The 27,740-nt window shown below is 47.5% G+C and overlaps 1 protein-coding gene across 1 annotated transcript in view; it reads left to right on the top strand.

The window, feature by feature from the left end:
- The first annotated feature begins 22,483 nt into the window (after positions 1 to 22,483).
- The window catches only part of LOC144161870 (uncharacterized), a 212,942-nt gene continuing 207,685 nt past the window's right edge, over positions 22,484 to 27,740 (top strand). The window contains exon 1 of the mRNA XM_077692447.1: positions 22,484 to 22,778. The gene's annotated coding sequence lies outside the window, so the exon portion shown is untranslated. The remainder of the gene's footprint in view (positions 22,779 to 27,740) is intronic.

Raw genomic sequence — 27,740 nt, 5'->3', positions numbered from 1 at the left:
TTTGTGATGTCTCATCACGTCTATATGACATCCAGGATATTGCATCAGACTTGTCGGCTGTGATGCAGATAGAATGAATTGCATACATGCGAGGGAGGCTTTGTTTAATCCCGTTTGAATGACCGCGGTAAAGTCAGGCGAATACGTGGCTCCACTGGCATCGAATGTGGAGATAGAAGTTAAAAAAAAAAAACAAGTGCATCGTCGTTGACCACAGCATCCACGAGAATGCGATCAAGGTCCACTGGGTGCCACATGACGTCACGGCTGCCGTCATTGCCCTAATACTCAGCCCCTTCGGCAAAGTGAAGCTGGTCGTTCGCGAACAACGTAGAATTTCGGGCTTAGAAGAGGCCAAAACTACCACCAAGATCATGAAGTTGGCACCACGCTACATAGAAGAGCTCAACGTGGCACCCCACGCAGCCAAGACTGACTGCCTACCGATCCTCATCAACGTACCGGGCGTACCTCCCATTTGCCTACGCTGCAGGCACTTGGGCGACATAGGCAGGCAATGCAGATCCCCATGGTGGCTGAAATGCCGTCCCCTCAGCAACCTTGAGCCGGGCTGTGTGCACACCTACGCGTCCAAGGCCAAGCAAAAGGCTGTCCCGCAGACGATGGACTTCATGGACGCAGAAGAGATCGAGTTGGCGAAAGCGACAGCGACTGCGTCGGGAGTCATGCGATCAGCCGAGAGAGACGCGGGCGGTGGCCCCAACGAACTGGTTATGGAGTGCGGGGACGAGGCCTTCCCACCAAAAGGCTAATCCCACGGCGGACGGCAAGCAGCAGAGTGAAGAGACGAAGCCGGCCGATCGAGAGGTAGAGAGGTGGCCTCCCCGCACGACCCCGCACGACCCAACCAGGGGGAGTGGAGTCACGGCGGAAGGCACGTGGTAATCAAAGCGGTGCAGCCGCCAACAAGCCAAACCACGGAGACACCGGGTCAGTGACTTCTGGAGGACTCTCAACCATCGGACGGAGTTGAGGGCCAAGTCCGTGAGCCCCTTTCACACCATGCCACCGCATCAGAACGCAGTTACACTTGCCACTTTAACCAAGGCGCGTGTAACCTCGCAGAAAAGAAAACATTGGCTAGAAGACCCTGCGAATGAAAAATATATATATATAGACGTTACTTTCATACTAGAAACAACAAAATGCCTCTCCGGAGGACTCCTGAAAATTGAAACGTTTTCTGGCTGCCAATATTGGTGTTTAGAAGGACACTGAAGTGAATTAGCCAAGCTCCCGTTTTTGCTTCCACTGCGTAGACTGGCTCAAATTAACACACATTTCATTGTTTATCCGGTGGATAAGTCGGTAACTATTTTATAAAACGCGAAAGAAGAAAAACTACCATGCGCGGTGTGCGGTGGCCGCACTAACGTCTGTGACGACGGTAGGAGATGCACCGTGATTGGACGATGTCCAAGAATAGCATTCAAAGAAGTTTCGGTTTCGGTTATGTAAAACAACATGCTTTACATCCAACGGCATCGTTAGATTGACATTCTCGATATCTCAGTAATCGTCGTACTGCGCTTCTGCCATGTTGTCGGCTGTAAAATGCCTAAGATAAGCCTCCCAGAACGATTTCGAATCGTAGCAATCACTCGCCGATGCCTACGCAGTGCATGAACGCCCTTCGCGTCACCGCGGACGCTCAAATGCCATGCGTTTTTCCCCCATATTTGGAGCTTCCCCCGCTCATGCCTCTATCGTAAAAAGCCTGTTCGCACCAGGCCAAGGGTCTGTTGATTCTGGCCTGTGCCCACTGCCCGCAAGCAGTCGGTGCTTATGGCAAGAGCACGCCAACGAGAACTCGCTAGCACGTCCGTGTCAGCCTGAGCGCGTTCTGTGAACTAATTCTTGAACCAGTGAATGTTACGGCCCAAAAATGGCGAACTCAGTATATAAAACTTCGGCCGAAAACGAAATAGTCAACTTACAAAACAACAACAACAACGACAAAAAACAACGTACCCACGGCGATTCGAACTTCTGACTTGCAAAATGACATACCTAGCGCTCCAGACCGCTCGGCCACAGGCCTTTTTTTTCTTTATTACATGGGAGAATACGCTCAGGCGTGGCAGTACCAGGAATACATAGTCAAGCAAACAAAAGAATGCACTGAAGTTATGAGAAGCACATATACATCAAAATTCAGGCAAACAAAAACAAGCGTTAAAAAGAGGGAACCGTCAGGTGGATGGACAAGCGAACGATAGACACTATGTACAAATGCCACAGTTTCTCGGAAATGTGATTTAGTTGATCTTGGTGGCTTATCATGCATATAACATAAGCGGCATCGCCACAGACTGTACAAACCAATCCACACAAACATGTCATAAGGTAGCTCACCAGGATAGTCGAATGGCAAAAATCGGATAGAGAAAGGCGTAACATCCATGTCTTTTCTGAGCGTTCGCTGTAAAATGTCCCAGAAAAAGACATCATCTCTGCAATTTGCAAAATAGTGATCAATTGTCTCTGGTCGAGAACAGAGCCGACAGTCTGTCGAGAAAGCTATCAACTGACTCCGGTCTTTCATCCAAGGCCAGTGCTGCCAGCGTTGGAAATATAAGTTATATAATGTATAACTAGTTTACACTTGAATTTGCATAATAATGCAGATTTCGAGAAAGTTTCACCTGTAATCGTTATAATAGCCTAGATAAAACTATTTGATCGAACGGAATTTTTAAAAACTAAAAGAGTAAGAAAAATATAAAATAATTGCGGAACTGGCGAACCGTGCAACGTCCAGGATATTCATAATAATGCAGATTTCTGGAAATTGCCAAATGTAATCGGTGTAATAACGTAAATCAATATTATTGGTCCGATGAAATTGTGGAAAATTAACAAACAAAATACGAAAAATACGGAAAATGACAAAACGCATAGACCTTGGCATTTGCACAATAATGCCAATTTAAAGAAAGTTTCACGTGTAATCGTTATAATAGCGTAAAAATAAAGATTTAGTTGAACGAACCTTTGAAAATAAAAGAGTAAGAAAAATATAAAATAATTGCGGTAACTGGCGAATGGTGCAGCACCCTGGATATCCATAAAAATGCAAGTTCCGAGAGAGTCTCACCTGTAATCTCTACAAGAATCGAAATGGAGATAAATGGTTGAATGAAATTTGGAAAAGCTAAAAAATAAGAAAAATATAAAACAATTACGAAAAATGTGGAACCGTGTAACGTCCTGCATTTCCACAATAATGCAGATTTCAGAAAAGTTCCAAATGTAATCGTAATAATAACGTAAATGGAGATAACAGGTCGGACGAATTGTCGAAAAAACTAAAAAGCAAGTGAAATATTAAAAATTACGGAGAATGGCAAAACGCATAAGCATGGACTTCCACAAAACGCAGATTTCGCGAAAGTCCCACCTGTAATCGTTATAATAGCGTAAATGAAAATAAAGGGTTGAATAAAATTTGCAAAAACAAAAACAAAAAAAAAACAAAAAAAAGAATAAATTACGGAAACTGGCGAACCGTGTTACGCCCTGCATTTACACAATAATGGATGTTTGGGGAAGTGTTACCGGGAGCCAGAGGTCAAGTCAGGCGACATTTACGTCGCCTTTAGCCTCGGCACCATGTACACCATTTTGCCAAAAATAAAACTTCAAACTTCAAACTGCAAACCTGAGGTTCCCCAGTAAGGCAGATTTCGGGAAAGTAGTAAATGTAGTCGTTATAATAACGTAAATGGAGGTAATAGGTCGCACGAAATGTTGAAAAACAAAAAGCAAAATAAAATATTAAAAATTACGGAGAATGGCAACACGCATAAGCATGCATTTCCACAATAACGCAGATTTGGCGAAAGTCTCACCTGTAATCGTTATAAAAGCGCGAAAGAAATGAATGGTTGAATAAGATTTTGAAAAACTAAAAAATAATAAAAATAAAAAATAATTATGGAAACTGGCGAATTGTCTAACGCCCTGCATTTACACAATAATGCAGACTAGCGGAAAGTTCCAAATGTAATCATTGTAATAACGTAAATTGAAATAACCGGTCGTAAGAAATTGTTAAAAACTAGGAAACAAGAACAAGAAGGGCCGTGCTAAGAGGGGGGCGTTTACAACACGAGACGGACTGCGAGTTCAAGGCGACGCTGTTTGAACTGCACAAAACACCGGCAACGTTCCAAGGAGCCACGGACGCTGGGCCAGGCGTCCTCAAGTGGCACTCCTGACTCGTCCACCTCGATGACGTTCTTGTTCGACCGGAGCTTTGAAACACAGGAGTCGTACGCGAGGCAGTCCAACCCTCAGAATAAACTTTGATACCGGAAAAGTCGCGCGTCGCGCAGGAGAAACTGAAGCTTTTCGGCAACCTCATCAGCGCTGAGGGAGTCCTACCACATTCCGCTGAAAGAAAAGACTTTCCGAGGCCGAAGGAGAGAGCGAGAGACATAATTAACCTAATTCTCAAGCAAGTTGGTTTAGAAATGCACCCCTGGTCGCGAGATGCTCCGCGTGTGCGGCCCAAGGCTCTTTGCAAGATAGGGGTGATGGGTTGAGAGGGAAGGCCCACATGGCGTGTCTGGGAGCATCAAAGGAGTCGCAGCGGGGACAGGCAATTGGGAGGAATAGATCTTGTGGAGAACGGAACGACGGGTGAAGCAATTGTGGTGGAATAGTCATAGGGGCTCCTGAGCGTTGGTGAGGGGTGTGTGGGCAGGGTGACAGCGGAGGCGGGAGAGACACTTTTCTCCATAACAATTCTTCGTGCGAGAGCAGCCGATCTCGGCCAGACCGAGCACCCAGAGGGGAAGGGGGCGACCCCAGCAAGGCTAGCACGGCTCGTGCTTACCTGTGGGCCGCCTCATTGCCTCCGATTCTATTTAAAACAAGACAGGAGTGTGAAGATTTCTCTGGTTGTGCTCGTACTACCAGTGCTTTACCAGTACTTTACAGTGCTTTACCAGTACTTTACAGTGCTGATGATGATGGTGGTTGGTCCTTAATGGCGCAAGGCCAACAAGGGCAAAGAGTGCCAGAAAAAAAGTTTTTCAATGGTTTATGAGACTGTAAATACTAAAACCTGCGAGTAGAAGCAAAGTGACGCAAAACAAAAGACAAAGGGCCAGGATGATTACACGGGACATGACAAGAGCTGCCGAAACTTTACCTCAGCTAAAAACTTAAGAACACGCTGACAAGAAAACATTGGTTCGTTGGCGAAAAATATGATGGGTGCAGTGGAATGTGTCGTCTGTATAATTCAGGGAAATGTTTTTGTCGTCTTGTGTCAAGTGCTTTGCATGTGATTAGTATGTGGACTACGGATAGGCCCTTTCCACACCTGCTACACGTGGGTCCCGAAGTTCCAGTGAGCAGGTGGGACTGCGTTACATGTGTGTGGCCTATCCGCAGCCTGGCCAGGGCGACTTCAGTGTATCGGTTGTGTGAGTCAGTTGTGTGGCGTCCCAATTGTGGTTTTATTACGTGTAGTTTGTTGTCTTTTTGTTGACTCCAGTGTAGTTGCCATGCGTTACGAAGCGGTCGTCTAATGTGTGTCTTTAGGTCGGTATAAGGTACTGTTGTTATTTGAACTGTGGCCATGAGAGCAGCAGCACCAGCCATTTGATCAGCGGTCTCATTGCCAGAGATCCCACAGTGACCTGGTGCCCAGCATATAGTTATTTCTTAATTTGAAGCATATACCGTCATTATAACCTTTAAAAGAACATTGACAATATAGTTTTTAGACGACCTTCCTGATGACAGTGCCTGCACAACGCTTAGAGAATCTGTGTACACGATGGACTTGTGAATTTTATGTTTGATGATGTGATTTGAAACGACTAAGATGCCATAGGCTTCTGCCGTATAAACACTGCTATGAAAATTCATTGTTGTAGTAGCGCTAATGTTTGGTCTGTGCGCTGCACAAGAGACACCAGAAGCAGTTTTCAAGGCGTCGCTGAAGAATTCTGCGCACCTATACTTGTCCTGCAAGAACAGGAAGTGCTGCAGAATTGCACTCTTGGGCACCCTATTTTTTTCTAGTTGCGTGAATGACAGGTCGCATCATATAGAACGAAGATGTCATGGCGGAATGAAATTATGGATGGGTGTCTTGTGCGCCGTCCGAATGGGGGGCATTGAGAGCAGAAGCCTCCTCGCCCACTCTGAGAGAGAAAGGTAAGAAAATAGATGGCCTCTTTTAAAAAGAGTGGCAAGTTTGATGTATTGTTCATGATAGAATTAAAAGGATGGTTGGTGAGAGACACGATCTTAGGTCAACATACTCCCGCTTATGCCCTAAGCACCATTTGTCGCCCTCGACATACAGACTTTCAACAGGGCTAGTGCGGAAAGCGCAGCATGAGAGACGAAGGCCAAGATGCAGCACTGGGTCGAGCATTTTCAGTGCTGTTTTTATAGCCGACCCATACACGACACTGCCGTAGTCGAGCCGAGACCCCACCAAGGCTGTGTAAAGGCGCAGCAGAAGTTGTTTGTCGGCCCCATACAATTGATGTGAGAGGACCTTAAGAATAGTCATTGTTTTTAACCATTTGCATTTAAGCTGTCTGATATGCGGGATGAATGTAAGCTTTTCATCGAATAAAATACCTAAAAACTCGTGCTCCTTGTTCACAGGAATCGACACGCCGTTAAGAGTGATGTCTGGGTCCGGGTGGACACCACGCCTCCTGGAGAACAGAACACAAGAGCTCTATGCAGGATTACGATTAAAACCATTATTGTCTGCCCAACCGGAAAGTTTCTTGACGCCGAGCTGGGCTTAACGTTCGCAGATTGACATATTACATGATTTAAAGGAAATCTGGACGTCATCTACATACATGAAATAAGAGATTGTAGGTGGCAATGCCTTTCCAAGAGAGTTCATCTTAGCTATGAAAATAGGGCAGCTAAACACTCCACCTTGTGGCACGCCATTTTCTTGCACATGAACCTTTTACAGTGCAGAACCAACTGTCACACGAAAGGTTCTCTCCGACATAAAACTACAAAGGATGTTCAACATATTGCCCGCAACACCGATTGACTTCACGTCACTAAGGGTGCCGTACCACCAAGCGGTGTCATAGGCTTTCTCGATGTCGAAACACACCGTAAGACAAAATTGTTTATGCACGAAGGCATCATTGATATATGTGTCAAGAGTGACAAGTTGGTCGTTCGTAGATCGCCGCATCCGGAAGCCTGCCTGGCAGCTCTCGGAAAGACTGTTGTACTCCAAGAAGTACACGAGTCTCCTATTGATCACCTCCTCGAGAAGCTTGTACAGACAGCTGGTCAGGGCAATGGGTCGATAGCTAAAAGGAGAGGAAGGGTCCTTCCTTTCTTTAAAGAATGCTACAAATATGGGGTCCCTCCAAGAATTTGGAATGTGCCCCTAAAGCCATATCTTCTTGTAAAGGTGAAGGAGTGTAACAAGAGTGTCTGCATGCAAGTGCTGTAGCATTGTATATGTGATGTTGTCTGAGCCTGGAGCTGAGGGTTTACAGGTACTCACAGCAGCCCTCAGCTCATGAAGCGAAAACTCGGAGTTATAGGATGTGGTGGACCTGTTGCTGTCATGTAAACGCTTCTTTTCGGCTGAGAGTTTGTGTTTTATGAAAGTGTTTGTGCAGTGTGCTGAACAGGACACGTGTTGGAAGTGTTGTGAGACTTTGTTAGCCTGGTATTTGACTGTGTCCCATTTGTGCTGACCAGGGCAGGCTGTGTCTGTTGTCCTTTGAGTTTTCGTATACGTGTCCAGACTTTGTGTGTGTCGGTGTACGAGTTAATGGATGTTATGGATGAGCGCGAACTATCTCATTTTGCCTCACGGCGCACCCGTTTTCCAAACGCTTTTGCCCGTTTGAACAGGAGGTCACCCGACGTGGGGTACCAAGGAAATATACCCCACGCCTTGTTCTGGGCCTCTCGCGCCCGCCTACAGTCCTCATTCCACCACGACTACTCTGATTACGCGGGGCACCAGAGGCGTGGGGAATGGACTTATCGGCGGCGTCAAGGGTGTGCGCCGTGAGCAGTTGAGCGGCTTCATCTACGTGTAGGCGTCTTATGGTTGTGTAGTGTAGTTTGGATGTCTCTAAATGTATTCCAGTTAGCTCTTGCTTTATTGAACCTGTTCTGAGGAGATTCAATGGCGTGAAATGTATGCAGGCAACCAAGTGTGCGCCGCCATATTTGTGGCCAAGCGTCTGTTGCTAGGCGACGTTGTGCGCACGGCCTGCAGATCAGGCACTCCTCTTCTCGTCCATGCAACCGTGTGAGTGTTACGTCGGGCTCCGTGGGATGGCGGCACTTGTCCGTGCTAAGCGCGTTTGTGAAACACATGACTGTGTTTCACGTTACGAACTCTTCGCCGAACACAAAGTATTGCGTCGAGTTCACTGTGAGCGCGATTAATAACACCTCTGTTGGCGCCACAGTTTAGAATCGGATTGGAACGGAGCAGATGACGCACGCCGGTGTCTTTTCTTCGGCGTGCGGTCGCAGTTGCCCAGGCTGCGCCGTGTCCGTGGCGCATCGGCTATGTCTGTGGCCGTTTCCAGTGTTGCCAAGCGAAGAAATTGACCGCTAAACTTTTCAACGAATACCGTCTATATATGTTAGTGTGGTGGGGAAGTGGTCACTGCCGTATGCCGTATGGGCAGTGCCCACACCCCACTCCAGACAAGGAAAGAAAACTGCGGAGCCAATAGCCAAGTCAAGAACTGAGTGTGTGTTGTGTCCTATGTTATGATATGTAGTCTGTTTCTTGTTGACAAGGCATGCTCCAGAGGATGTTAAAAACTTTTCTATCAGGCGAACTCGGGCATCCGTGCGAGAAGAGCCCCAAAGAGAATTGTGTGCATTAAGGTCGCCTGCGAGGATGTATGGTTCGGCAAGCTGGCCAACCAGAACCTCGAAGTCGGAGCTCGAAAGTGCGAGACCAGGAGGAATGTATATGGAGCATACCGTTATCAACCTATAAAAGAATATTGTCCGAATTGCTACAGCCTCAAGGACAGTGCCAGAGTGACAGGGTGACATGCGAAGGATTTCCGGGTGATTATGGCCACACCGCCAGAAGAGTGCGTGCAGCCATCCCTGTCCTTTCTGAACACCATGTAATTATTCAAGAAATATGTGTTTGGAATTCAAATGTTTGTCCTGAACACACATTACACTTGGCTGATTAGCATGCAGTATTTCGTACACACCGTCAAGATTTTTAGGAAGGCCTCTGAAGTTCCATTGAATTATGTTTTCTCTTCCCCTTATGAAGTGTTCGGAGCTAGTGGAGTGTGGTGTTTATGTATCGTCTTTCGGGGCTTGGACTCTTGGAACGGGCTTTTTCGGCCTCTCTACAGGTTTTTATGCAGGGACCCGTTCCTTCTGTTGCTACGCAAACAGGAACGGTCCCACGGTCATCTCATCCTCGGATGTCCTAGGGCTGCCCGATGGACCAGGCCCCTTGGACTTGGCTCCCGTTCGGGTGCCTTTCGTTTCCTGGGCCGCTACCGCCGAAGGTGTCGGGAGCACTACAGGTGGCACGGGTGGTGCGGCAGGAGTGGGAGCCGATGCGGGACCCGCGGCGGCCATCACCTCCACAGGCTCCAGTTGAAGCAGGGAGGGTGAGGAAGCAGGGGACGGAGGGGCATCGGTCCCGACGGTGACTGTTGCCACCACAGCCGCTGCTGGCTCAGCAAGTGGTGTTGTGACGGGTTGGGCTGCCCGAGGCAGCCCAGTGGGGGGGGGGGGGGCAAGTCAGACTCGCGGTACTGTGTCCCCGCCGAAACCAGACGCCCCTCCCTCCCCCCCGGCGAACTGCGTCGGCTTACCTCCCCAGGGGGAAAGAGGCGAACCTCTTTCGCGCCTCTGGGAAGGTGATGTTCTCGTTAACGTTCAAGGCAATGATCTCTTTCTCCTGCTTAAACTTTTCACAGCTCCTTGAATTGGCAGCGTGCGGTCTTATGAAGTTCTAGGATTCACGATTGTCGGTTGGATAATCTTGAGCTGCACATTTTGCGCACGTCAAATTACCACGACAAGAGGTTGTGCTGTGTCCAAAGCGCTGACACTTGAAGCAGCGGCGTGGGTTCGGCACGTAGGGTCGGACCGGGCATCTGATGAAGCCTGCGTTGACCGACTCCGGAAGTGTTGAGTGGTCGAACGTCAAGATTATGTGTTTGGTTTGCATTATCTGGTCGTTTCGGCGTATGATTATTCGCCTCATTGCCGTCACGCCCTGATCACGAAGGCCCTCGAGCAGATCGGCTTCTGTTTAACTTCTGAGATCCCGTTCAGAGATCACGCCCTGGCAGCTATTAAGGCTGCGAGGGGGCGTGATCTTGATGTCAATATCGACCATGCGTGTTTGTTCGAGAAGGTTAGTGGACTGCGGTTTATTGTCTGCCTCAATCAGGAGTTCTCCCGTTTTCAGTTTCTTAGCCTTGTACGACTTGCCGACAAGGCTTTCAAGATACTTGGAGATTAGAAACACGGAATGAGAAGTTATTGGCTTTGTCTTATCAAGAGATTGCATGATCAGAAAGCGCGATAAATTATCGGGCTTTGGGAGCGTGATTGCTTGAAAAAGAGGTAAAGAAACTTTGGTGCGGCCCCTTTTCAGGAACCGATCACGTTTTGGGGGAGGGTTTAGAAAATACCACGTAACATAGCATAGAAGCAGGGGACGGGGGTACTTCCTTCGCTGGGATTAACCCTATACTGAGAGAGGTCCCGGAGCTACAAGCCTGGTAAACAGACAGGGAGCCCATCCATCGGAGCTTGACCTGGGCTCCGATGGCCACCATTTTGGGTTTTCATTTTCGGTTTCAGTTTGTTGTAACCGATAACAAAGGTACAGTGCATGGTGATTTATAATACAGAAAGAGGTCCCGAAGTGTGACACTGCGGTGGGACCTCTTGTAAATGAACAGTAAAATAATACGTAGAAAGAATCGCAACAGAAGGAACTTAGAAAAGAATTATTGCGAAGATTATTGCAGCATTGCACAGAACTTACACAGAATAATTTCTTTCACAAAAGGGCACACATGATACAATAAAGTGCAAAGACATTTTCTTCCCTTCATCTTAAAACTCATTACCAGGGTCGGTTACAGCGTGAGTATGGGGGCTCGGGGTCCGCGGTGTAGCCAATACCGCCACCGAGATTACTCAATGTGTCCCGTGAGGGGAGTACTTTACAGTGCTTTACCTTAACCGTCCTCGAAAACTTTGTTTACTCTTTTGCTCAGCATTCCTATTTTTAACGTGACAGCGTTATTATGCTCATTTTTCGATTCCAATGTGGCTCCTAGCCATCCGCTATCAGCCGTGCTCATCAGGTGTCCACGGAAATACGTCACCGCTGCCACCCGGAAGCTACGACTGAGGCAGCAAGATTTGAGGGCTTCGCTGAATTTGAAATGTGGCGCCACGGCAAGAGAAGTTTGGAAAGGAGGACAATTATACAACATCGGATGGGAAAGAAAAGAGACGCAAAGACGCGCGTTTTCACAAGGTGCCGCGCCTGCGCGGTGAAGCTTGTTCTATGCCCAGTCGGTGGTATCATGCTCGGCAGATAAGGCGTTCAGCCGTCCCGCAACTTAAGTCATCACATCAAAGCGGGTTTCCACCAGAAGATCATAAATATACATTTCCGGTATTTCATGCCCCGCGGATACTTGTGGGCTACGAATCATGCCGTAGTGGAAGCCTCCAGAATAATTTTGACCACTTTAGGATATTTAACGTGCGCCGAAATATCAACACACTGGCGTTTCTGTTTTCTGCTTCCACCAGAAAAGCGTTGCGGACGGGAATTTAACCAGCGGCCCTGGGTTCAGCAGCGCAACGCCCTACCCACTGAGCCACCGCGCTAAGTTTTCCACCGGGACTTACACCGGCACCAACAGTGGGTGAAGTAGCTAAAACAGGGGGCAAAGAATTGATGATGATGATGGTTGGATGTTTATTGCGCAAGGCCAACTAGGGCAAAGAGCGCCAAAACAATAGTCATATATGAGGGGTGAAACCTTAAACACTACGAACAGTCAGCAAAAACAAAAGTAAAATCACAAAACGACAATGAGCATGGCTGGTGTATAGGGCCAGGGAGTGATCACGCGTGGTATGAAATGAGGTCTAAAAATTGAACTTCTTCTAAATATTTAAAAACGCACTTGATAGAAAACATGGGATCATCAGAGAGGAAAAACGCTGGGTGTGGTGGGACGTGTAGTCTGTATAGCTGTGGGAAGTGTTTGCGTCGTGTTGTGTGAAGTGCCTTGCATGTGATTAGTATGTGCACCACGGATAGGGCATCTCCGCACCTGCTGCACTGGGGTCTAGAAGATCCCGTCAGCACATACGAGTGCGTCGCATGGGTGTGCCCTATCCGCAGCCTACCCAAGGCGACTTCCGTGTGTCTGTTGCGTGAGTCAGCTGTGTACCGTCCCAAGTGTGGCTTTATTACGTGTAGTTTGTTGTCTGTCTGTTCGTCCCAGTGTGTTTGCCATGTTCTCCACAGGTGTTGTCTATATGTGTGGCTTGAGGTCTGTGTAGGGTACGGTTGTTATGTCTACAGTGTTCCTGAGTGCAGCAGCAGCAGCAGCCCTCTCGTCTGCGAACTCATTCCCAGCTATCCCAGCGTGTCCTGGAACCCAGCAGAGGAGCAGCTGATGCTTCTTTGCATACACAGACATGATAGTGTTAAATACAAGATTAACTATGTGGTTTTTGGGGGGTGTATGCGATGACAGAGCGCGAACAACACTCAAGGAATCTGTGTAGATGATAGACTTTGGAATTTGATTTTCAAGTATGTGCCGTACAATCAGCAAAATCCCATACGCCTCTGCTGAAAAAATTGTCGTGTGGACGCTCATGGTTCTGGCTGCACAGAAATTCGGACCATGAGCAGCGCAGGAGACCATAGTGGAGGTTTTAGACGCGTCGCTGTAAAATTCTGCAAGTGGGTATTTAAACTGCAGAGACAGAAAGTGCTGCAGTATTGCAGCCTGCGGTACCCGATTTTTGTCAAGTTTCATAAAAGAAAGGTCGGAGGACAGAGGACGAACTTGCCAAGGCGGTAAACTGTTTGAAAGGGATGACCTGTACACATCCAAAAACAAAGCACTGAGATCCGAGGCTCGCTCTTTCACTCTAAGTGAAAAGGGCAGAGGAACGGATGGGCGATTTACAAAGAGCAGAGATGTGGATGTGTCGTTAAAGACAGGATAAAAAGGATGATTATTCAGCGATGAAATTTTAAAAGCATAAAGCAAGTCCATGTATGTTCGTTGGTTCTGAAGGCTTCACTTATTACACTCAACATAAAGACTCTCAGCAGGGCTAGTGCGAAAAGCACCCGACGAAAGACGAAGGCCCAGGTGTAGAACTGGGTCAAGAATTCGCAAGGCTGTCTTAGTCGCCGACCCATACACCACACTGCCATAGTCCAAACGAGACCCAACCAAAGCAGTATACAAGCGAAGCAAGAGTTCTTTGTCGGAACCATAGGATTGGTGGGAGAGAACCTTAAGCATATTCATTGTTTTGAGACATTTATTTTTAAGTTCCTTGATGTGGGGAATGAATGTGAGTTTGTGATCAAACACCACACCTAAGAACTTGTGCTCCTTGTTCACAGGAAGCGACATGTCATTAAGAGTAATGTCTGGGTCCGGATGGACCCCGCGCTTCCTGGAGAACACAACGCAGGAGCTTTTTGCAGGATTCAATTTAAACCCATTCTTGTCTGCCCAGCCGGCAAGCTTCTTGACGCCGAGCTGGACTTGACGTTCGCAGATGGACATATTACATGATTTAAAAGATATCTGTACGTCATCTACATACATGGAGTAAGAAATTGTAGGCGGCAGTGCCTTCCCAAGGGAGTTCATTTTTACTATGAAGAGAGTGAAGCTTAGAACTCCGCCTTGCGGCACGCCATTTTCTTGCACGTGTACCTTTGACAGTGCAGAGCCAACTCTGACGCGAAAGGTTCTCTCAGACAAATAGCTAGCAAGGGTGTTAAACATATTACCAGAAACACCGAATGACTTCAGGTCAGTAAGGATCCCATAACGCCAAGCGGTGTCATAGGCCTTTTCTAGGTCGAAAAACACAGTTAAACAGAACTGTTTATGAATGAAGGCATCCTTAATATATGACTCTAGTGCCACAAGTTGATCATTCGTGGATCGCCCCGCCCTGAAGCCTGCCTGGCAGCTCTCGAGAAGGCCGTTATACTCCAAAAAGTACACGAGCCTCCGGTTTATCATCTTCTCGAGAAGCTTACACAGGCAGCTGGTCAGGGCAATGGGTCGATAGCTAGCGGGAGAAGAAGGGTCCTTCCCTTCTTTCAAGAATGCTACAACTATGGCATCCCTCCAAGACTTTGGAATGTGCCCCGAAAGCCATATCTTGTTGAAAAGGTGAAGAAGTGTTACAAGAGTGTCTGTGTGTAAGTTCTGTATCATTGTATATGTAATGTTGTCTGGGCCTGGAGCTGAGGGTTTACACGTGGTCAGAGCACCCCTCAGCTCATGAAGCGTGAACTCGGAGTTATAAGAGGTGGCTGACCTGTCATTGTCATGTAAAGGTTTCTTTTCGGCCACGAGTTTGTGTTTCATGAAGGTGTTTGTGTAGTGTGCTGAAGTAGAAACGTGTTGGAAGTGTTGTGCGAGTGTGTCAGCCTGGTCTTCGAGTGTGTCCCCTGTTGTACTGACCAGAGGCAGGCTGTGTGTTTGATGTCCCTTGAGTTTGCATATTCGTGTCCATACTTTCCGTGTGTCTGTGTAGGAGTTAATTGATGTTATGAATGTACGCCAACTCTCTCGTTTTGCCTCACGGCGCACACGTTTTCCTAACGCCTTGGCCCGTTTGAACAAGAGGAGGTTACTCGACGTGGGTACCGACGAAGGATACCCCACGCCTTGTTCTGGGCCTCTCGCGCCCGCCTACAGTCCTCATTCCACCACGGCCTCCGCTGGTTGCGCGGGGCAACAGAGGCGTGGGGAATGGACTTTTCGGCGGCGTCGAGGATGTGCGCCGTGAGGAGTTGGGTAGCTTCTTCAACGTGTAGGTGTCCTATGGATGTGTGGTGTAGTTTGGATGTCTCTGTAAATGTGTTCCAGTTAGCTCGTGCTTCATTGAACCTATTATGGGAAGATGGACTGCTCGGGCCTTTACCTATATACGTTAATGAAGTGGGGAAATGGTCACCGCCATATGGGTCCGTGCCCACACCCCACTCGAGAAGAGGAAAGAGAACTGCGGAGCCAATAGCCAAGTCAAGACATGAGTATGTGTTGTGACCTATGTTATGGTATGTAGGCTGTTTATTGTTGAAAAGGCATGCTCCAGAGGATGTAAGAAACCTCTCTATCAGGCGACCTCGGGCATCCGTACGAGAAGAACCCCAAAGAGAATTGTGAGCATTAAGGTCGCCTGTTAGAATGTATGGTTCGGGCAGCTGGTCAACCAGCGCCTCGAAGTCAGAACTCAAAAGTGTAACATCAGGAGGAATGTATATGGAGCATACCGTTATCAACCTATTAAATATTATTAAGCGTATTGCTACAGCCTCAAGGATAGTGTTCAAGGTGACAGGGTGGCATGCTAAGGATTTCCAGACGATTATGGCCACACCGCCAGAAGAGTGTGTGCAGCCATCCCTGTCTTTCCTGTATACCAGGTAACTATTCAAGAAATTTGATTGTTTAGAATTCAAATGTGTTTCCTGAACACACATTACACTTGGCTGATTGGTATGCAGAATCTCATACACGTCGTCAAGATTATTCAGAAGGCCTCTGCAGTTCCATTGAACAATATTTTCTCTTCCCATTATTTAGTGTGAGAGCTACTGGAGTGTGTATGTTTATGTGTCGTCTTTCGGGGCTGTGACTCTTGGATTGGGCTTTTTGGGCGGCCTATCTGTAGGCTTGGACGTCGGAGGCCGCTCCTTGCGCTGCGTTGCAGGCAAGAACGGCACGACGTCCATCTCGTCGTCCGATGTCCTGGGTGTGCCCGTGGAACCGGGCCGCCCGGACTTGGCCCCCCTTCGGGGGCCCTTCGTTTGACCCGCCACCGCAGGTGGTGTCGGAGGCACCAGAAGTGGCACGGGCGGTGCGGTGGCGGTGGGAGCCGGTGCGGGGCTCGTGGTGTCCATGGCACACTCCAACGCACTGGACGATGGGGAGGCACGGACGGGAGCGGCACCGGCCCCGACAGAAGAGGTTGCCACCACAACCGCTGCTGCCTGAGCAAGCGGCGTGGTGGCGGGTTGGGCTACCAGAGGCAACCCAGGGGGGGGCGGCGGCGGGACCAAGTCCGACTCTCGGTACTGGGTCCCCGCCGAAACAAGACGCCGCTCCGCCCCCCGGCGAGCTGCGTCGGCGTACCTGCCCAGAGGGAAGGAGGTGAACCTCTTCCGTGCCTCTGGGAAGGAGATGTTTTCGTTGACTTTCAAGGCAATGATCTGTTTTTCTTCTTTGAACTTTCCACAGCTCCTAGAATAGGCAGCGTGTGGTCCCTGGCAGTTGGCACAGGTGAAGTTCTCGGATTTACAATTGTCAGTTTGATGATCATGTGCTGCACATTTTGCGCACGTCAATTTACCACGACAAGACGTTGTGCCATGCCCAAACCGCTGACACTTGAAACAGCGGCGCGGGTTCGGCACGTAGGGTCGGATTGGACATCTCAAGAAGCCTGCGTTGACCGACTCAGGAAGGTTAGAGCGGTCAAGTGTCAAGAATATGTGCTTGGTTGGAATTATTTCATCATTTCGGCGTATGGTGATTCGCCTCACTGCTGTCACGCCCTGCTCTCGGAGACCCTCGAGCAGGTCTGCTTCAGTCTCATTCATTAGATCCCGATCAGAGATCACGCCCTGGCAGCTATTGAGGCTGCGATGGGGCGTGATCTTGATGTCAACATCTACCATGCGCGTTTGCTTGAGGAGGTTAGAGGATTGTTGCTTGCTTTCTACTTCTATCAAAACTTCTCCCGTTGTGAGTTTCTTAGCCTTATACGACTTTCCGATAAGGCTTTCAAGAAACTTAGAGATTAGAAACACAGATTGGGAAGTGATGGGCTTTGCCTTGTCAACAGATTCCATGATCAGAAACCGCGAGAAATTATCAGGCTTTGGGGGAGAGATCGATTGCAAAGGAGGAAAAGAAACTTCGGTGCGGCCCCTTTTCGGGGGCCGATCACGTCTGGGGGGGGGGGGGGGGGGGTTAGAAAATGCCATCTAATACATTGAAAAGCAGGGAGACGGGGGTACTTTCTCCTTTGACGTTACCCTGGTAGTCAAAGAGGTCCCGGAGCTCCCTGCCTGGTAGACAGGCTGGGAGCCCATCGGCTGGAGCTTGACCACGGCTCCGACGGCCACCGTTAGAGGTTTCTACCCTTCACCTTAAAAACACATCACCACGGTAGGACACAGCTTATGTTGGGGGGCTCGGGGTCCGCGGTATCGCCAGTACCGTCACCAAGATTACTCAAGGTGCCCCGTGCGGGGGGGGGGCAAAGAATTAACGCCGGTCTCTCAGAAATTAGGGAAGGCATAGATTATAAGCGCGAAATAGCTAAAATAAAGCCCACTATATAGCATCGATATGATCACATAGGTTTTCAAAATGCTTTTATATATTCCAACGGGAATGTCTCCGCTGAAAGCTCGGTTTGGGAAACGACAGATGGCGCCATGCGGCTAAGTTAAAAATGACCGTAAAAATAGGTACGAATATCCCCCAAGAAAATAGCCACGTAAGAATGCTCGGCTGGGTTCTAGACAAGCCGGTTGTTCCGGCTTGTCTACAATCGCCACAGTCGCCAACAACACAGTCGCCAACAACAGAAAATCTTTAACCAACTATTGCCCACAAGCAAACCGTCCAACCAAGAAAGAGCCAGAAAAAGAGAAGAGAAACGATGAGCAACCACTGATCATGACCCGAACATTGCAGCCCCTACCGTGCCACAAATTTACTAGCACCAAATAAAGTGAAAGAAACACTATAAGTAGCTAGGATCGCATACAAGGCAGTTCACCCCCTCGAAATTTTGAATATGAGACGAACTAGCAAAGGGTGGACGACCAGTGTAAGCGAATGAACACGCATAGACAGGTATGGATGGGGACGGCCATTTACTCGACCGAGAGATACAATAACAGCATTCAGAGCAAAGAATGGACCCGGGAAGCGCAGGAAAATCGCGGGTGAAGGTCAATAGCAGAGGCCTTCACGCTGTAGTCGTCTGTTAATGGGATGCTGGTACGATGAACACGTCGTCTCCTTGTGTCTTCCTAACGCCTTTCAAGAAATCGGAGGAACAATACACTCTCCTAGCACCGAGAAAGCGGATGTAAAAAAAAAAAATCGGTAGGGGCCATCATACCCCGTTTGAAAAGAAACAGGCCCCCCAAACATGAAAGAAAAAGACAGGCACCCCCACCGCTTGGAAACGAAACCACTACACGCCATGATAGACATGACCCCGATCCAGCGACCCCGCATAAAAACTCTCCTCTGCCAAAATACTGATACAATCCTCCACAAGAAGTGGCGGTATGGCAAGCTCAAGTTCATTCGGGGAAAGTTTCAGTATTATGAGACCGCAGTATACACCGAACCCGGTATGTACGAAAGCACAAGGCCCCAATTGTTTTAGTTGACTACTCTGGCAATCTTTGTGACTGCATGACTCTCCCACATACATGAACAAAGTGGAAGTTGGAGCCATTCTCTTGGCAATGCGAATAGAGAAATTTTCAAATAAAAGCATAACATCGTTAGAGGCTCACAAAGGACATTATACAGGTTTCTGGAGGCAGAATACCAAGCGCTTCGGTAAGATATTCCATCCATCATGCAGAAAGTTAGCAACGTTGCCCTAAGCAGCCAGATCCAATGATGTGAGAGCAAACGACGCGCTAATCAAGAAGCACACGAACTCACATACCATGCTACTTGTGACCATGACTACCACACTGCCCCCTTCAAAAAACGTTAAGAACGAATCCTCATCCTATGCCTAGGAACACAATATTTCCCCTTGTTACAGCGAGGTCTCAGTGCTGAAGAATCGCATTCTGTGGACGAAAAACCAACACAGCTATGGGACAATTCATGTGTGTTAAGGTGTTCGGTGGGAACATCAGACAACAACTTAGAACATTGCTAAAATAGGAGAAACGTCCGCCCTCTTGCGCGCTACCTGGCCAGGTCCAATGGTATGGCCCGGGGAGAACTGCAACATAACATATTGCCCTCCTTCAAAGCATGGGAGGCAGATTTGACCAGCTCGTTACCTCAAGATCAGCGCGATCTGATTGAGAGGGCAAGCGAAGGAGCTGCTTCATTTGGTGCCGTAGGCTCACGTTCCACCTTTGAGCTCCCTGCCACCTCTTTACCCCATTTTCGTAAACCACAACAATGACTTCCTGAACAAACATCTTCTCTCTCTCTCCCTCTCTGCCTCTCTCCTTGAAAGAAAGAAAGAAAGAATAAACGTTTATTGGCTGAAAAGACTAGCTAGTACTTGGTGCTTGCTCGTCCGAGGTGGTAAGTCTCCTCAGTCCAGGAAACCTCTCGCGGTGGCTGCCGTCTTTGCCGTGTTCACCAGATTCTTCTGGCTCGCCGGATCCTCGTAGACGAGCTGTGCCTCCCACTTTACAGCAATGTCGTGTTCACCGGTGGTATGGGCGCGTGCATTGTCTTGTGGTGCGGTAGTCAGTGTTGTTGAGGATGCTTGGCTATCCACAGGTGGTTGAAAAAAGCAAAATTGTTCAACCCGGCCTGGACATCACATAATAAACATTTTGATACACTGACAATGAGTTCTCCTCGCTCAAACGGACCAACACCTCCCATTTGGAACCTTTCACGCTCATGTTTTTAAGCCCTACAAGCGCAGAGAGCCTTTGTCTCTCCCGGGACACGGCGATCAAAAACCCTGGTTTCTAGTTTTTCTCTTTTCGATTACCTTTCGTGCTCATAGAGCAAAGATCGGAATTGCAGCAGCTGCGTACGGAAACGTTTCGTGGGAGTCGAAGTATCGCTATCGCGACTTGAATCTCACGATACAAAAGTAGATGTCTCTGTACCTTTTTGCTTCACTGCCTGTTGCCTCCTGGAATGATGAAATTATTGGCGAGTTCGTGCGAGGCAGTAGGGCTGTAGAAAAAGTGCCGTGGTTGTTCTCCGAATTTTCGACATTACTTCGTGCTCCACCTCGTCTTACGTCTTCTGGAAATATCCACCTTCAAATCTCCTGGAGGTATTTATATGCGCACTTTGTTAACGGGTCGCCGTTCACAAATTGAGCCTAAATACGTCCTACTATTGTCCCATACCCAAGGACGAAGGAAATTCTTTGAAAGTAAAAAAGGTAATCGGATCAAACTTGTGTTGTACGGTAAGCCTAAAAATACACAAACGTAAGAAAAGCAGTGAGAAACGTGACGTGCACAGCTGATCATCGGCGACTCGAATGCCGCGGCGTTTTCCCTCTACGCATTTATCTATGTGGTCCGATATACAGATATTGCGTCTAGTCACCATGACTGGCGTACCAAAAGTGTGGCTCTCGACTCTACGGGTCCCACCATCACAGGTGTACTAGACAGGCGTACTAAAGAGTTGATGGAATCATACTACATCAGAAAGTGGGGGAGTGATTGTATCAGTGAAACATGAGTTGTCCTGCACGAAAAAGAATTTGGTTATTCGGAGCGGTCGTCGCGATAAGGTGTTCCAGTGTTAAGAAAGGCGCGTTGTCAACAGTGGAGTGTTTTGGTCGTGATAGTATGTCATTGGCTGGTGTGGGCACGTGGCGTGATGGGGGAGGGGGATTCTGTGTATGTATAAGTAATTACGTCTTTTCCAATAAATCGAGTTGAAAGTCAGCGCTAGTCCTGTCCACTTCTTTTTTATTGTGTCCCTGTTAGTTCGCGCTGTTCCCTAAGATGCAAGTACACCAACTCGCCCAACTCGCCACCCACCATCACTGCTGCCACGTATCGTGTAATCTCCTCCACTACCGCTGAATCGATTGCAATAGCTCACGCCGCTACCACGCACCGCAGTCAACACCCCCTCACGATTGTTACGCGCTCTCTCCAGGCGTGCCTATGCTACCGTCGTGGACAAGCTCCTGTCGCAGCTATTCTCCTTCTGCAAAAGCTTACCCCTCAACTATTCATCACAATAATATGAACCCCTGCTCACACCGGCCTGCCGGGGATGAAGCAGCCCATGCTGTAGCCCGCGAGATCCACAAACGGGTATCCTCCGCATCCGAATCGGCAGCCAGGGGAGACATCACCACCGAGCCTTTGACCTCTGAAGCGATTCTCACCCAGTACAGGCACCTTCGATACAAATATCCTCCGCCGCCCCCCTCCCTCACGCACGCCCAAGCATACACTTGGCGACGCCTACGCACAGATACCTATTACAACTGTACACGAATTCGCCACATTATTCCAACGCTCTACCCGAAAACCTGTCAACCATGTAATACCCCACTAGACACTTTCCATCTTGTCATTGAATGCCCGCACTCTACTCCTCTCTCCCCGCCTGACCCCCACCCCTTCCCGTCCAGCTCGGCCGACCAGCTCGGACCGTGAAGATCAAGCTATGCTGGTCGACCGGGCGGTGACGGCGGCGTCCTCTCACGGCCTCTTGGACACCCTTACCCAACCCTTTGCTCTATAATAAACGTTTGTTCATCATCATCATCATCATCCGAACATTTACAAACGCCGAACTCGATAGAGAATGTTGTGGAAGAATCGAGATCGGCCTAAGATGGGTATGGTAAAGCAGGGTCCATTCTTTTTAAAACAAGATGGTTTGTACGGCAAATGAAGGAGAAGGAAAATATGCTCCGCTCAAAACACAGCATAATGTTTCCCGGCGCAGGCACCGACTGGTTAACAAAATATAAATAGACAATCCTGAAGGCATGGTAGCGGCAATAGTGTCAGCACTACGTTTTATTTATTTTCTGGTTGTACATGAAACGAATCTAAATCGAAATAATATAAGGAGGATCTACTTGTTATCCTCCAACAGAAGGTGAGATGTTAGATTGTTATAAAATTGTGCACTCTTTCACTTGAAATGTGTTTGGGAGGTTAGTTGTAAAGTCCATCTTTTTTCGTCCGCACCGCAGGCTGAATAAGCGCATACAGGCCATTAAAACATTTTTAAAGAAGCTTTCCTGTGCCTCGTCTGAAACAAAACATTCTGCAGTTCACTTATCTTCAAGCACAAGCGCTAAACACGAAAGCAACACAGGAGTATTCTTTATCGTTTTGGTGCGCGCGTCGGCGACTACTGTTCTCTTAGAAAATAAATGAAGAACCATTGTGAATATTGCTTCTAGCACATTGCTTCCTGCTTTTTCAACAAGAGCCCTGCCGCTGCCGTTATTGTGTTATAGAATCAGCAGGTTTCCACAACAAGGGTTGCAAGTCTTGGCGGCTTTTGTTGGCAAGTCATAAAACAGTAAGGTTACAACGTGTCTATCAAGAATGGATCAGGGGGCAGGTGTTCACTAATGCGCCATCCGCTTCAAAGCCAGTTGCAGAAGATCCCGTCAGCATACATAGTAGTATATGTGAAAACAGATCTTCCACTTCGAGGTGACTGCAGTTCGTGTGTTTGACGCCTCCTTACTTGATGGTAACGACAGTTGTCTATACTGCAAAACTCCGACCCTTCCACGTAAGCTTGAACAGCTGAATTCAATTATTGCTTTGGGGAGCAGGGGCATGAATTTAAAAGCCGTGGATTCAGCTGGATTCTGTCTATAGCAGCGAAACGAATGTCATCACTGTCGGCTGTGTGAAAATTATGAATGGATCATTATGAGAGCTCATAATCAGACGGAGCTCACAAAATTAAAATTTCTTCTGGACTAGGATGAAAAAACGCAAGTCGAATGGCCAAGAGATATCTTGTTCTCGGTGAAGCCGAGCGAGAAAATGTTTCTTTTGCAATGCATTAGCTGTACAGATATGCTCTTATCGCCTCAGTACATGCGCCCATCGCGCCATTCATCATCCAAGACCACAGGTATAATGCACGCCAGCTAACGCGCACAAATCCGCGTCAGCTTATAATTAGCAGCCTATTGTCCTTAAAGGGACCTTGCAACACTTTTGATAAGTGCTGTCAATCTTTCCTTCACGTCTGGAACCACTGCAAAAGCTATAGTTATCGCCCGAACGGAGCTGCAGTGGGTGATTTGCTCGTCGCACCAGATACACCTTCCATTCCTGCTTTTTTATGTGGCCCTTTTATTAAAGTTGCTATCGAAAAGCGTTCATTGCTGCAACTGAAGGAAAACCGGCCAACAGCCACTAAATGGACGTACTGACGTAATTCGAGCCGTCGAAGAACGTGAAGACCGGGAAAGAGTAAAAAACCTTTTGAGCGAGTTTAAAAGTTATCTGATGGGCATAGAACAGTAAATTTTGGCTGAGGTACTTTGCGACGCCCTGATCTAAGTCCTGCGTGTGTTGGGTGACTACGATATTCAAGCATTTGAGATTTCATAAAAAATTGAGAAAAGTGTTTCAGGGTCCCCTTAAGCCTGTCTTTGGCACGCGGAGGCACACTTCGTGCTATGATTGTTCTGCGATGTATTTACAAGGCGTTGCCCATCGGAGCACGCGCCCAGGCTATGCGCCAAGCACAATGTCTTTCTCCTTGGACGTTGGGATCATTGCACCATGCTCCCTTGACGTCATGTTCACCTTGTGATTACGTATTAAATCCTACGCAAAACTCAACCAACCTTGCTGTTTAGAAAAGACACACTTAAATCCTAAGCACATGAGCTTCCTGTACCAGCACTCCGCATTCAGGAGAGACCAAGACAGCGGCAATCACTGCTGTGGTGGCGTATACAGTGACGGAAAAAGCAGTCCCTTGCCAATTGCTTTAGTGGCGGACCACTTAGAAGGGGAAGCTGTCCGGGCAATTAATTTCGAAAGCTTAACAACAATTTCCTCACTATACATTCCTCGTGACTACCTTCGGTCCAGCTCCGAATTTTAGTCTCTTATAGATGGCTGCCGAACCCGCTTTTACTAGTAGGTGACCTGAATGCGTACAGCCCAGTATGGCGATCTTAACTCACAGGCGCTCGGGGCTGCTCGATTGAAAAATTCCTCTTCTCATCCGAAGCTTGTGTCTTTAATAAAAAAAAGCCAACCTGCTACAGTACTACACACCACACATGCTCAAACATTGATCTGGGAATAGGCTCTGCTGTTCTTTTTGGTCCATCGAATGGGAGGTCGACACGAAACCACTTTCCAATCACTCTGAAATGCCTTGAAAATACCCCCAGAGTTCTATTTCACAAAAAAAGTTTAGGGAACCTGGTACCGACCGGGCTAAGTGCAAAGATAAGTCTCAACTTTCCTACACATCAATAACACATTTAGGCATTAACGAAGCATGCACCCTCATCACGGCACATATACTTATGCTGCTAGAGTTTCTATTCCCCATACATTCGGTACCGTACGTAATCTTCGGAGGCTCTGGTGGAACGAAGACTGCAGGAAGAAACGAAATGCTCAGAATAATGTCTGCGATGTCCTCTGCTTGTATACTACTAAAACCTCATGTCCTTGAAGTGTGTGCGTAAAAGCCTTTGGAAAGCGCATGCCACGTCAAGTAAAAGTGGCAGGTGACATGTAAGTTTCGGTATCAAGACGTATGAAGCGATAGCCTTATTTAGGCGCGGAGGACGCGTTTTGAATTGAAGTTGGTGCATTTACCATTTATGCTTTCCAAGAACTGCAGTTCAGCGACGAGAGATAAAGTAGCTGCAAAGATTTTTGATCACAGCAGTACAGGGAAGGCAGAGTCCATTTACGCTTTTGTGGCTTAAGATGTGGGCGCGAAAGATGACGGCTGCGTTTGTGTGTCAATTTGAGCAAGAAGGTGACAGTGTCAGTGTTTCAAAGTGTTCATCCTCTGGCATCGTGGCCCGACTGAACGCTTTGTGTTTTAATCAAACACACACGCATTGACAGATAGTGAGAGAGAGATACGTTTTAGTAAGACTTAATGAAAGTTTGGGTACAGAGCATACAGTGAAGGTGCCTAGGCTCTAAGGGTAGAACGCAAAGTCCAGGGCCCTAGCATCAACTGATGCTGATCTTGAGGTGACAAGATGGCCAGGACAGCCTCGTAGGCGTCGATGTAAGTGGAGTACGCGATGTTTGATTTGTTCACCCCTGAGCATATCTTTCATTATGACCAGGCTACGTAAAGAGAGCATGTGCTTCCCTTCACTTGCACAGTTTAAGATTAATGTCGCGCGTTTCCTACTTTACATCTTCGCTCATCCATACTTTTGAATGTATCAGTGTGTCGAACCGAAAAAAACTACCGGTTCGGCTATGGTCCCGGTTCGGGAGAAATAATTTCGTTCCGGTTCAGTTCCGGTTAGACTAAATTACAACCCGAGCCGGTTCGGGAGCAGGTTAGCTTTATAACTGGTTCGGTGAGGTAAATCCTTACCGAAGCGTAAAAAAATGTTTGCTGCTTTAAGCAACCTCACAAAATAAATACAGTTTTGGTGCATTGGAAATACTGCTTTCCGAATAACATTTGCGCAATTTTAAAGACAAAGGTAAGCAATTAGGCCAGATTTAAAAAACAGACAGTGTAGTGATGATTTACCAGCTACTTTCCCACCCAACCTTTATGTTGTCCTAGGAACTATTTAAAGAAACCACCAAGGGCCATGTTGTGTGTGGAGTATACTTTCTCTCGCTTTTTTTGTTGTTGTTGAAATCGCAATCTTTCTCTCACTGAATGGCACGTTTCCCAGTCATTACGACAATACCTACCCATTATGTAAACAGCTCGGTACTCCTCGCCACATGATAGGGGAGTGCGACATCAGCCCAAAGCACCCACTGCCCATCCGAATTTGCTCCCCTAAGAACCTCACCCTTACCCCTTGCTGTGCATTCCCGCCTTGAAGAATGAGCTACGGCTGGTGACAAGGGGCTAGGTGGTAAAGGCAGCATATAGAATCCCGTGAAGAGGGAGCCACTCTCATCCAGCGCGTTTCGTGCTGGCATTCTCTGGATTAATAGTTTTCCTCATCTTCCTCTGGAATCGCCCATCACCCTCAACGTTAAACCCCTGGAGTTTGGCCTGCGTGCCGGCGAGTCACTTCCGTACATTAGCAGGGGACGTGTTCAAATACAAGGGCGGTACTTTTTTTATCAGGTATAGCATAAGAAAAACAGTCGTACTGCTACCACGTAAATGCTACCAGAATCCGTCAAAGAGCATTGAAAGACTGCGATGCTATCTATGCATTTGATTGTTCTGCTACAAGCCACCGCCCGATTGCTTTGACAAGCTGCTTCAGCCAGCTGGTTGAAAAGGTGATCAATAGACGACTAATCTACTTTTTTTAATATTATGGAGTCTTCAATAGCTGTCAGGCAGGCTTTCTGTTGGATACATCAACTAAAATTTTGTAGATGGTAAATCATATGTTAAACCTACTTTTTCCCACAAGCAACATTGTATGTTCGTATTCTTTAGAACCGACAATGCCTATGACACAGCTTGGCAATATGGCGTCCTGCGTGACCTGCAATCTTTTGGCTTTATGTTGGACTGTTTGCTGCTATATGCTTATGAAGGGAAAGTGTACGTTTCCTCCATCTTCTTGTCAAAGTATACCTTTTTTCCTGTGTACGTCTCTTTGTGCATACCAGCGCAACTTCTCTTCAAAACTTTTCTTGCCATTTGTGGAAACCTGTGCAGAACTCTGGAAAACTGCCTGTCCGAGGGAACATCTCGTGCAAGGGCTGGTGCAGCATCATCTAAGATATATACACAGGAAAATGGTGTGCCCCGGGGTCCAGTGCTTAGCTGCACACTTTTAATTGCAAAATGAATACGTTAGGGAGAGCACTGCCACCACCGACTTTTTATTCCATCTACGTAGACGACCACTTCAGGTCATGTAATCCATTTATCTTGAACGGCAGTTCCAAGTTGCTGCGACAAGAATAGCCGATTGGGCAGACTAAAATGGTTTTTACCTCATTCTGCAGAACATCACTTGTGTTCCCTTCTCGATGCAGCATTGGATCCATCTGTAACCCAAAATACAGCTTGAGGTTCTTGACATACCTGCAAACGAGAACGCAAGTTTTTTGGTGTAGTTTTCGATGATAACGTTTACATTCATCCTGCATCTTAATCTTGAAAGGAATGAAGATTTTAAATATCTTAAAAGTTTTCTCCCGCCAGTCTTACGGCACACTTAAAGCATGCCTTTTACGCGTTTAAGAGTTTATATACGTCCTGTGCAGCATAGACTACGTAAGGGCCATGTATGGGTTTGCCTCGAAAACAATGCCTACCCTTAAATCTAACACTGGGTCTAGCATCTTTAAGATGCTAGACCCAGTGTTAGATCTTGTGGTAGGTCTTGTGTCTGGTGGTGCTTTGCAGACAAGCCACTTTTAAAATATTTTTGATGAAAGTGATCAGTAATGCTAAGAGCACCAGCGTACGAAGATGGTACTTTTGTATCGTGTTAAGGCTGCATCAACAATAAATCGTCCTTTTAATGATATTGTCACGCAGCCAAGTGCGACGCACGGTTCTTGAATGAACAACGGTTATTGGAGT

This window comes from Haemaphysalis longicornis, unplaced genomic scaffold, assembly GCF_048455015.1.
Source record: "Haemaphysalis longicornis isolate Haplotype H1 unplaced genomic scaffold, Haemaphysalis longicornis Haplotype H1 scaffold_12, whole genome shotgun sequence".
Classification (NCBI taxonomy): Eukaryota; Metazoa; Arthropoda; class Arachnida; order Ixodida; family Ixodidae; genus Haemaphysalis; species Haemaphysalis longicornis.
This window is presented reverse-complemented; position numbering and strand designations above follow the sequence as displayed.